This window comes from Cervus canadensis, chromosome 25, assembly GCF_019320065.1.
Source record: "Cervus canadensis isolate Bull #8, Minnesota chromosome 25, ASM1932006v1, whole genome shotgun sequence".
Classification (NCBI taxonomy): Eukaryota; Metazoa; Chordata; class Mammalia; order Artiodactyla; family Cervidae; genus Cervus; species Cervus canadensis.
Window position 1 is genome coordinate 29105397 of NC_057410.1, and position 9957 is coordinate 29115353.

General features: G+C 44.7%; 1 non-coding gene across 1 annotated transcript; it reads left to right on the forward strand.

Annotated features, from left to right (window-relative positions):
* Positions 1 to 2954: 2954 nt before the first annotated feature.
* On the forward strand, positions 2955 to 3059 carry LOC122427885. The gene has a single exon (XR_006265582.1). It is a non-coding gene; the product is annotated as a small nucleolar RNA U13 (small nucleolar RNA).
* Positions 3060 to 9957: the final 6898 nt, after the last annotated feature.

The window sequence follows — 9957 nt, forward strand, 5'->3', positions numbered from 1 at the left end:
GAGCACCCCCTGCTGGCTGGCCCGAAGCCCCTGCCCCTCCCCCTCCAGCTGTGACCTCCAGCTGTGGTGGTTGGGAAGAGCTGGCCTCTTTGATCTAGGAGCGTGGCCACCCCCTCCAGGCGCCCCATTAACCTCCATTATCCCAATTAGGCAGCCCTCCCAGTCCTGGATCCAAGCTTCAAAGCCCCTTCAGTGAGGAGAAGGGGCTGAAGCTTACGCCCCCCAACCCCACCCCATCAAGCTACACCACTTTCAGACAAGACCCAGGTGTTCTGGTCCCCAGCTTTGGGTACAGGCTAGCAGGGCCCGAAAAGGGGTCTTCGTCTCCCAGGCACCAACCAGATCTCAATCCTTAAACTTCACTATGAAGAGATAAAGGAACCCTCTTGCGGATTCTCAGTTTTCTTACACATTTAGGTGGCAGCATCCAGGTTCCTGGCTGACCTGAGCTTCCCATCAATTTATCCTGCTGTATCCAATGGAGAGGGAAGCCAAGAGCCACCCCCTCCTCCCTTAATCCTATCTCAACACTCTCCCCCTCCCTCCTGGAACAATTTCCGCTGGGGGAGCCGGAGCAGGGCCCAGCACAGTGGCCGCTTCCTGGAACATTTTCCTGTATCCGAAACCGCGGCTCCCTCCCCAGGGACCCACTGATCAAGGCCAGATGGGAGCAAGGATGGGGGAGGAGGAGAGGGAGCCAGGCTCTCACCATTACCCCCTCCCAACACACATGCACACCACAGGGAGCCCTTGCCCCGACACACAAAGGCACACACCGCATGCCACCATCACACACCCATGGGCATTCATGGCAACACTGACAGCCACAAGGGCCAGGTCTTAGAAGGAGGTGTACATAGAAGTCAAATAAGTACATTCAACACACACATGGATGATCACACACACTCCCTCTCTCCTTCCACTCCCTTACTCCTCTGAAGTCTCCTTGGCCCTGGGCCTTCCCTGCCATCTAAGAGACCTTAGGAATCCAAGAATACTGGATAGCAGAGCAGGCAGGCCTCATGTAACAGAGGTTAGGGCACAGACTGAGACATCCTACCCTGCTAGACAGCACCCACCACCTCATTCCATTTCTGGATGTTTTTCAGGCCTGACCCCTCTTTCCAGGGTCTCGAGAACTGGGGTAGAGGAAGACTGCAATGCTCCCCCTCAGTGCTACCCTCCAAGCATCTTCTAGGTACTTCCAAATCCTTGCAGAAGAAGCATGTGATATCCAGTGGACTCAGTCATGGCAGCCAAGAGATAAAGAGAGGGCAAGGAGGTGCAGCTCCAGGAGCTTCAGGAGCCTGGGGACCTGGGCACCTGTGGCTGGAAAAGGGGAGCCATTCCCTCCTCCAGGGGACCTTCCCCACCCAGGGATCAAACCCAGGTCTCTTGCATTGTAGGCAGATTCTTTACCATCTGAGCCACCAAGGAAGCCCCAGGTTGAGATGTGTCCCTGCGTGGGCACAAACCACCAATCTTTCGGTTAATAGCCAGGCGTGCTAACTGATTGTGTGTACAGTATAGTGATTCACAGTTTTTAAAGGTTATACTACACTTACAGTCATTATAATATATTTGCCATATTCCCAATATATTCTTGTAACTTACTTCATAAGTAAGTAAACTACCTAATGGACTTCCCAGGTGGTGCTAGTGGTAAAGAACCTGCCTGCCAATGCAGATTAGACATAAAAGATATGGGTTCAATCCCTGGGTTGGAAAGAGCCCTTGGAGGAGGGCATGGCAACCCACTTAAGTATTCTTGCTTAGAGAATCCCATGGACAAAGGAGCCTGGTGGGCTGCAGTCCATAGGATCGCACAGAGTTGACATGTCTGAAGCAACTTAGCACACATGCACAAACTACATAATAGTTTTTACTTCTTAATCCCCTACCCCTGTATTGCCACTCCCTGCTTCCCTCTCCCCACTGGTATCCACTAGTTTGTTCTCTGTATCATTTTTGTTATATTCAACTCAGCCCATTCTTTAGCCTTACCCTCTTCTGCCGACTGCCTGGTTCAAGAGCCTAATTGTTACATCCTATGTGTTTGTCTTTTGCTAAGAAGGGTACAGATTTGGGCATGGATACAATATGGGACAGAGCATTGGAAAAGTTGAGGATGGAGATACATTGTCTGCTGTTTCTGGGACATCTCATTGGTTTAAGGAAAATATCTGAAGCTGCAAAATTCCTGAAATGCTAGAGTACAGTGGAAGAAGATGAGGGAATGTGATAATTGTAGGAAGAATCAAAGCTCATCAGCCTGGCCAAAAGTCATTAAGTTCTTTCCTCAGTCTTGAGGCCTAGTTAGAAGGCATATCCTCAGGCTCACCTGAGGAGGGTATGCTTCAAGCCATCTTTATTCACTTGTTTAATGGTTTACCTCTAGACTATCTAGAAGTCCTCTATTTGGTATAGCTACTATCTTCCATCTACCTATTTAACCTGCAACTTCTTGCTCTTGTTCAGCGGCTAAGTTGTGTCCAATTCTCTGTGAGCCCATGGACCAGCACACCAGGCTCCTCTGTCTTTCACTGTCTCCCTGAGTTTGCTTGAATTTTTGCCCATTGAGTCAGTGATGCTATCTAACCATTTCATCCTCTTGCTCTAGCTCCAGTAATAAAAGCCTACTCATCAATTTAGTAATTGGTAGGATTTATTGAGTGGACTCTTGGGTGAAATATTATAGAGAAAATGCTACATAGAACCTTTAGTGCTTGCACTTTAGCATCTTAACAACCTAGGTAGGGCAAAAGAAAAAAAGGTGAAAAAACATGGGACCATGTTTGAAAGCATAGATGACCCACTTTCCTCATTTTCCTCACTTGAAAATAAACAAATTTGGCTACATCTAACTGAGAAACACTGACTTCAGTGAGCACTAAGTTTCCTTTCCGATTCATCTTGGGAATGCTAGAATAGGCCTTTAATAATACAAGGCATTGATCCTTTTGTAGTTCATGAGCATGATGATTGGGTGTTCACGCTGCTGCGTGACATGTGCCTCCCTCCAAACCTTGTTACGACATTGGCACATTACCTGTCTGACGTGAAAATAATAATAATAATACAAGGCATTAATAGAGAGGGGAGATCAGGATGGGGGGGGACACGTGTATACCTATGGCCGATTCATGTTGATGTATAGCAAAAAACCATTACAATATTGTATAATTATCCTCCAATTTAAAGAAATAAATTTTTAAAAAGTCATTAATAAAGAGCATGTTAACATGTTAAATAAGAAAAGTCATATCATCAATTTAATAGATGCTAAGAAGACATTTGGCGAAATTAAAAATGGCTATTGTTAAAAAAATTTTTTTTTTAAATTTTTTAAGAAAGAGTAAAAATTCTCCAAAAAATTTGTTTTTAAAAAGCAAAATGACAGTTTTTTAAAAAAAAAACAACTTTTTGGCTGCACTGTGCAGAATGTGGGATCTTAGGTCCCTGACCAGGGATCAAACCCACACCCCTTGCACTGGAAAATTTGGAGTCTGAACCACTGGACCACCAGGAAAAGTCCCCCCAAATGACTATTCTTTCCTTTTTTTTTTTTGTCCCCACCCCATGACTATTCTTTTTTTTTTTTATGCAATTGCCTGTTTATTTGGTGGCACCAGTTTTGCTTTTTTTTTTTTTTTATGCAATTGCCTGTTTATTTGGTGGCACCAGTTTTGCTTTTTTTTTTTTATGCAATTGGACTATTCTTTTAAAAAAAAAAAAAACTTTATCTGGCTGCACTGAGTGTCAGTTGCAGGCCTTAGACTCTCTAGTTGTGGCACGCTGCCTCTGGAACGCTCAGGCTCAGGAGTTGGGGTACCCAGGCTTAGGTGCTCCTTGACACATGGAATCTTCCCAGGCCAGGGATCAAACCGGTGTCCCCTGCATTGCAAGGCGGATTCTTAACCACTGGACCACCAGGGAAGTCCCTGAAAAATGACTGTTCTTAATAAAATCCACTTGAAAAAAAATCATATTCAACAAATGGTGGGGATTATTAGTATCTTGGTTCCTTCTAGCTCTAAAGTTCTAGGGGTTTGAAATCCTTTCTTGTAACTGAGATCAGGTTTCTTGGAGTGGAGAGGGGGGGTTCTGACTTGCAAAGAGAAAAACTAAAGATGCAGAGAGATAGGCAGGTAGGTATTAAACACCCAGATAGACTGTGACCAAGTAGAGATGGTCTCCCAAGTGTCCTGACAACAGGCCAGCCAAGGTTGCATTTCAGTTAAAGATTAAAAAAAAAAAAATCATTAGTTATTATCTTTTCTTATATCCTGGGGCTTCCCAGGTGGCGCAGTGGTAAAGAATCTTCCTGCCAATGTAGGAGACACAAGAGATTTGGGTTTGATCCCTGGGTCCGGAAGACTCTTTGGAGTAAGAAATGGGAAACTAATCCAATATTCTTGCCAGGAAAATTCCATGGACAGAGGATCTTGGTGGGCTACAGTTCATGGGGTCACAAAGAGTCAGACATGACTGAGCAACTGAGTGCACACAGACTTATCACCTCCCAGGGACTGTGGGGTCCCAGGAAAGACAAATATGTGTAAAATACAAAAACCCTCACCTTCGAGTAGCTCGCAGGCTTAAATTAGGAAGATTCTCTTTTTTGAAGCGGGGTCTGTGGTGTGCTACTTAGTACCTAGTAATACCCAGTAGTGCTTAGTACACAGGGCAGCAAAGCAGGGACACTAAAATAAATGGAAATTTTGAGATAATTTGTCATTTTAAAAATAAAAGCATTAAAGTAGTCATCAAAAGAGAAGTCAGAATTTTGTGTCACATCTTTACTTGCACTTAGTATTTTCTTGTATCTTGAAGCTATTTTACTAGAGATGTACACCGGACCATAATCTTTTTGGATCTTATGATCTTTAAAAGTCTTAACTCCGCCCAAGTCAGTGCAGTGTGTTCTGCAAATGGGAAGGGATTCCAGAGAAAGAAAGACCCTTGGTGGTAAGGGAAGTGTGCAGTAGCTTCTAGACTTTTTCAGACAAGACTTCTAGATCCTAAGATCTGAAAGAAGAGGGATCAAGTTTGCTCAGTACCACCAGGTGGCAGGAGTGAGTTGCCCGATGACTCGATCTAGCCCCCACTCTCCAGGGCTTGTTCACACCGCCAGAGCACTGGCACTTTTTGCAGATGACAACAGCAGAGCCGCCAGTGCCAAGGTAAGGGCTGGAGTGAGAAGAATCCTCAGAGGGTTATGGTACTGGTTCTGTACCTTCCCCACCAGTCTTGACTCAGAGAAGGCAAGACCCTTGTCAAAGGTCTAAAAGTGTCCAGACTCCTAGGCCAGAATTCAGCAAGCAGGGGTCTATTTTTTGCAGCCCCCACCAGCCTTCCAGCCTTTCACAGACATTCCCTGAGCATCTACTATGTGCCAGATATGTGCTAGAAGTGTCCACAATAGCATTTTACAAGAAATGTGCAATCTAGTAGAAGAAAACCTGGTAAACATCCTATGATATGGAGGCAGTCTGGGGTAGTAAAAGCATGCTGTCTTAAAAGTCAGACAGAAAAAAAAAAAAAAAGTCAGACAGAGTTAGGTGTGAATTCAAGTTCCACCACTTGCTAGTTGCGCAAATTCTGTGAGCCTCAGTCTGCCTGTCTGTAAAATGGGAGTAAATGACTCTCATAGATGACCCAAAAGATGTTATATAAAAATCCACAGCCTAAATTTTTTTTAAATAGAAGGAATAAAATTCACTGTCTGCCACATAGCTGATGGGGCTTTCCAGGTGGTGCTAGTGGTAAAGAATCTGGCTGCCAAGACAGGAGACACAAGAGACATGGGTTCGATCCCTGAGTCGGGCAGATCCCCTTGAGAAGGAAATGGCAACCCACTCAGCATTCTTGCCTGGGAAATTCCAAGGACCGGAGGAGCCTGGTGGGCTACAGTCCATGGGGTCACAAAGAATCGGACATGACTAAGCACTCACTACTCACATAACTGTTATTATCAGTGCTAAACACTAGGGAAACAGTACCCAGCTTACTCTTGAGGAGACTTTCTACCCAGAGGTCACCACCCAGAGAAGGTGACCTCTGGGTAGAAAGTTGAAGGATGAGTGGAAGAGTTAGAGAGTAAGGGGGGAAAAGAGGTATCAGTGGGTGGGGATAGAGGGAGATTCCCAGAGAAGGAGTGGATGGACAAACTGGGAGGATGAATGCACACTCTAGTTTACCAGCAACTGGGACACGGAAAAGGGTTACTGTCTAGAGTTCGGGCTGGTGTAATCTGGATTCTCTCCAGGAATCAACATGCATTTAGTGAGTACCTACTCTGAGCCTCTTTCAAACATTGTTCAGCTCAGTTCAGTTCAGTCGCTCAGTTGTGTCCGACTCTTTTTGACCCCATGGACAGCAGCACACCAGGCTTCCCTGTCCATCACCAACTCCCAGAGTTTGCTCAAACTCATGTCCATTGAGATGGTGACGCCATCCAACCATCTTATCCTCTGTTGTCCCCAAACATTTCGAACACTGTAAGAGATAACAAAGATAAATGAAAAATAAATAAATAAATAAAGGCCTGACCTCTTATCTCATGAAGCCTACAGAGGTTGAGGAGATAAATGGGCAGGGCCCCATACTTCCTGCTCTAAACCTTGCTAGTCTGACCCTCCTTACCTCTGGCCTTCTCATTCATGATACCCAATCAACACCGAGTCCATCTGTGGTGGACTGCCCACTCCTTACTACACATATTTTTTTTCCCCATACCATGAGGCATGTGGGATGTTAGTTCCCCCACCAGGGAAGGAACCTGCACTCCCTGCAATGGAAGTACGGAGTCTTAACCACTGGGCCACTGAGGAAGTCCCTAACACCCACATTTTTACACCACTCCTCTCAAGTCTCAGACAGTAAAGAGTCTCCCTGCAGTGTGAGAGACCCTGATTCGATCCCTGATCCCTGTGTTGGGAAGATCCCCTGGAGAAGGAAATGGCAACCCACTCCAGTATTCTTGCCTGGAGAATCCTATGGATGGAGGAGCCTAGCAGGCTACAGTCCGTGGGGTCACAAAGAGTTTGACACTACTGAGTGATTTCACTTTCACTTTCACTTTCTCAAGACTAGCTAAAATAAGCGTAATGCTTACTGTGAGGAGAGGAAAAAAAAAGACAGTCTATCGATAAAATTGGTTTCACAGTTCTTTCCAGGCTATAGTGGCACTTCCCCTGCAGCAACTCATTTGATATTTACAAATACCTTATCAATTAGGTAAGTATTGTTCCGTTTCTCCCTGCCGCCCGGGCCCCCCCCCCACACTTTTGTCTTTTTTTTGGTGGCGCCACAAGCAAGGATCTTAGTTCCCTAACAGGGGTTGAAACATGCCTCGGGCCATGGATGTGCAGAATCTTAACCACTGGATCTCCATGGAAGTTTCAGCCACATTTTTATTTCAGAACTATCACCAGGAGAAAATATTGCCAGGAACAAAAGGGAACATGTGAAAAAAAAAAAAAAAAGGGAACATGTGTGAGGATATTAATGAAAGCCTTTTGGTATTGGGAAGCTGTTTTCTCTATCCCTAAGAGAAGCCTGTGCAACAGAAGTGATGAACTAGATATATCTGTTGTAACATGGATAAATATTAACATGTGTGTGATAAAAGTAAAACAATTACACTTAGAGCACAATTAAATTCTACATGCAAATTAAACACATCCACAAAACAAACATGTATATATATTCCAGGACAAAGAAGTACATTAGAGTGATGCTTATAAGGGGGAGGGAGAGGGCTTAGGAATGAAGAAAAAATATGAAAAAAAAATAAAATGGAGAGGGGTCTTTTATGAACTCAAATGATGACAGTGTTAACCTAAAACAATAAAACAGTTATTTTACCACCAAAATAGGTTTGTTCTGAAACAGCAAAGAATTGCAATTCAGGACAAGCAATCTATGGTGGCCTGCAATCTATGGTGACCCACAGGTAACTACAGAGGAGAGGACCCCTACTTTATAGAGAGGGCCTGTTACAAAGAGTCTATTGAGGGACGCTGGGAGTTGAGTGCTGTGGCTTGTCATTGGCTGAGCTGTTGCTGGGCAAGGAGAAACTCTTCCTCCTGCTGATAATAGTAAGTGATAGGGTATGAGAGCTCCCTCTTCTCACTTCCAGACTCCATTTTGAATGAGGTTTCTCTTTATTAACTGTCACAATAGTGTACTACTGAAAAAACATGCACCTCAAATGGGACTTGAACCCAGAGGCCGGAACTCAAACCCAGCCAGAACACAGGCTGAGTGGGAGGATTATTCCAGTTAGTTCAGGGAAGGGGCGGAGATTTCTAGGAATCGGGCCACCACCCACTTGTGGCCTTTCATGGTTGGCCTCAGAGCTGTCATGCCACTGGTGGGTGTGTCATTTAGCATATGCTAAAAGGTATTACATATGGAAAAAACCCTGATGCTGGCAAAAATTGAGGGCAGGAGAAGGGGGCAACAGAAGGTGAGATGGTTGGATGGCATCACTGACTCAATGGACATGAGTCTGAGCAAACTCCAGGAGATAGTGAAGGACCAGGAAGCCTGGTGTGCTGCAGTTCATGGGACTGCAAAGAGTCCAACACGCCTGAACGACAAGAACAACAAAGGTATTACAATGAGCGTATAATGAGGCCTAAGGTCTACTGGATGTTACATCTTCTGTTATCTTGAACCTCTTTGGTTCTAATCGATCTTGAAGAAACTACAGTGAGCAGTCCTGAAGAGAGATCTCAGTTCCACTACAGTGTTCTTGCCTGGAGAATCCCAGGGACCGGGGAGCCTGGTGGGCTGCCGTCTATGGAGTTGCACAGAGTCGGACACGACTGAAGCAACTTAGCAGCAGCAGCAGCCTCAATGAAAACCAGGAATCCTAGCTACTAAACCACCAAGGGCTAGAGGCTAGAAGCAAAGTGGCCCCGGCTCTTTCCCCTGTTTGAAAGCAAAAATGTTTCAAGCAGGCAAAAATTGTAAAAACTTCATCATTAGAGACACATTACAAGTGTGAGAACACACTAAAAAGAAGATTGTTTTATTTAAGTAAAAAGCAAGGCAGTAATACACATCCAGAGAGAAATGTATGGGCATCCTGTCTGATGAGGTGGAGTGCAGTAAAGAGGTGATTTATTTAAAATTTTTTTTTATTTATTTGGCTGCACTGAGTCTTAATTACGGCACGTGAAATCTTCCATCTTCAGTTGCAGCATATGGAAACTTAGTTGTGGTATGCCAGATCTAGTTCCCTGACCAGGGATTAGATATGGGCCCCCTGCGTTGGGAGTGCAGAGTCTTAGCCACTGGACCATCAGGAAAGCCCAAGAGATGCTTTAAATCTCTTATATAGGGACTTACCTTATATTGGGACTTATATAGTGGTCCAGTGGCTAGGACTCTGCCCTCCCAGTGAAGGTTCCCATGTTCAGTCACTGGTCAGGGAACTAGGTTCCACATGCCACAGCTAAAGGATCCGGCCTACTCAAACTGAGACCTGATGCAGTCAAATAAATAAATAAAAATATTCTTTAAAAAATAAAAAATCCTTTATATAAGATAGTCCTTCCAAGGTTTTTGTTTACCTTTGGTCAATTATCTTGTTTCTTTTTTCGCACCTAATCTGTTCTAGGATTTCTCCCCAATATACATTTGCAACTTTTTGTTAAAATGGATCCCACTGCAGAGGCCTGTGGGTATGTCCACACTTATTATGGGGTTGCACTGCCTCCCTTTCTGACCCCTCAAGGAGCCTTCCTGAGTGTGTAGACAGGGAAGGTTTCCTTGATCTTAGGAGTGCTCATCTTATCTATTCATTCCAGCAGAGCTCAGCTTCTGCCACTAGCTTTGTCCTTGAAGTGTCTGGGTGAGAACAAAGCTTTAATTTTACTTCACTTGACAAACATCAGCTGGCCAGGAAGGGGCCCATCTATCTGTTAGGGGAAGCACACTGACTGA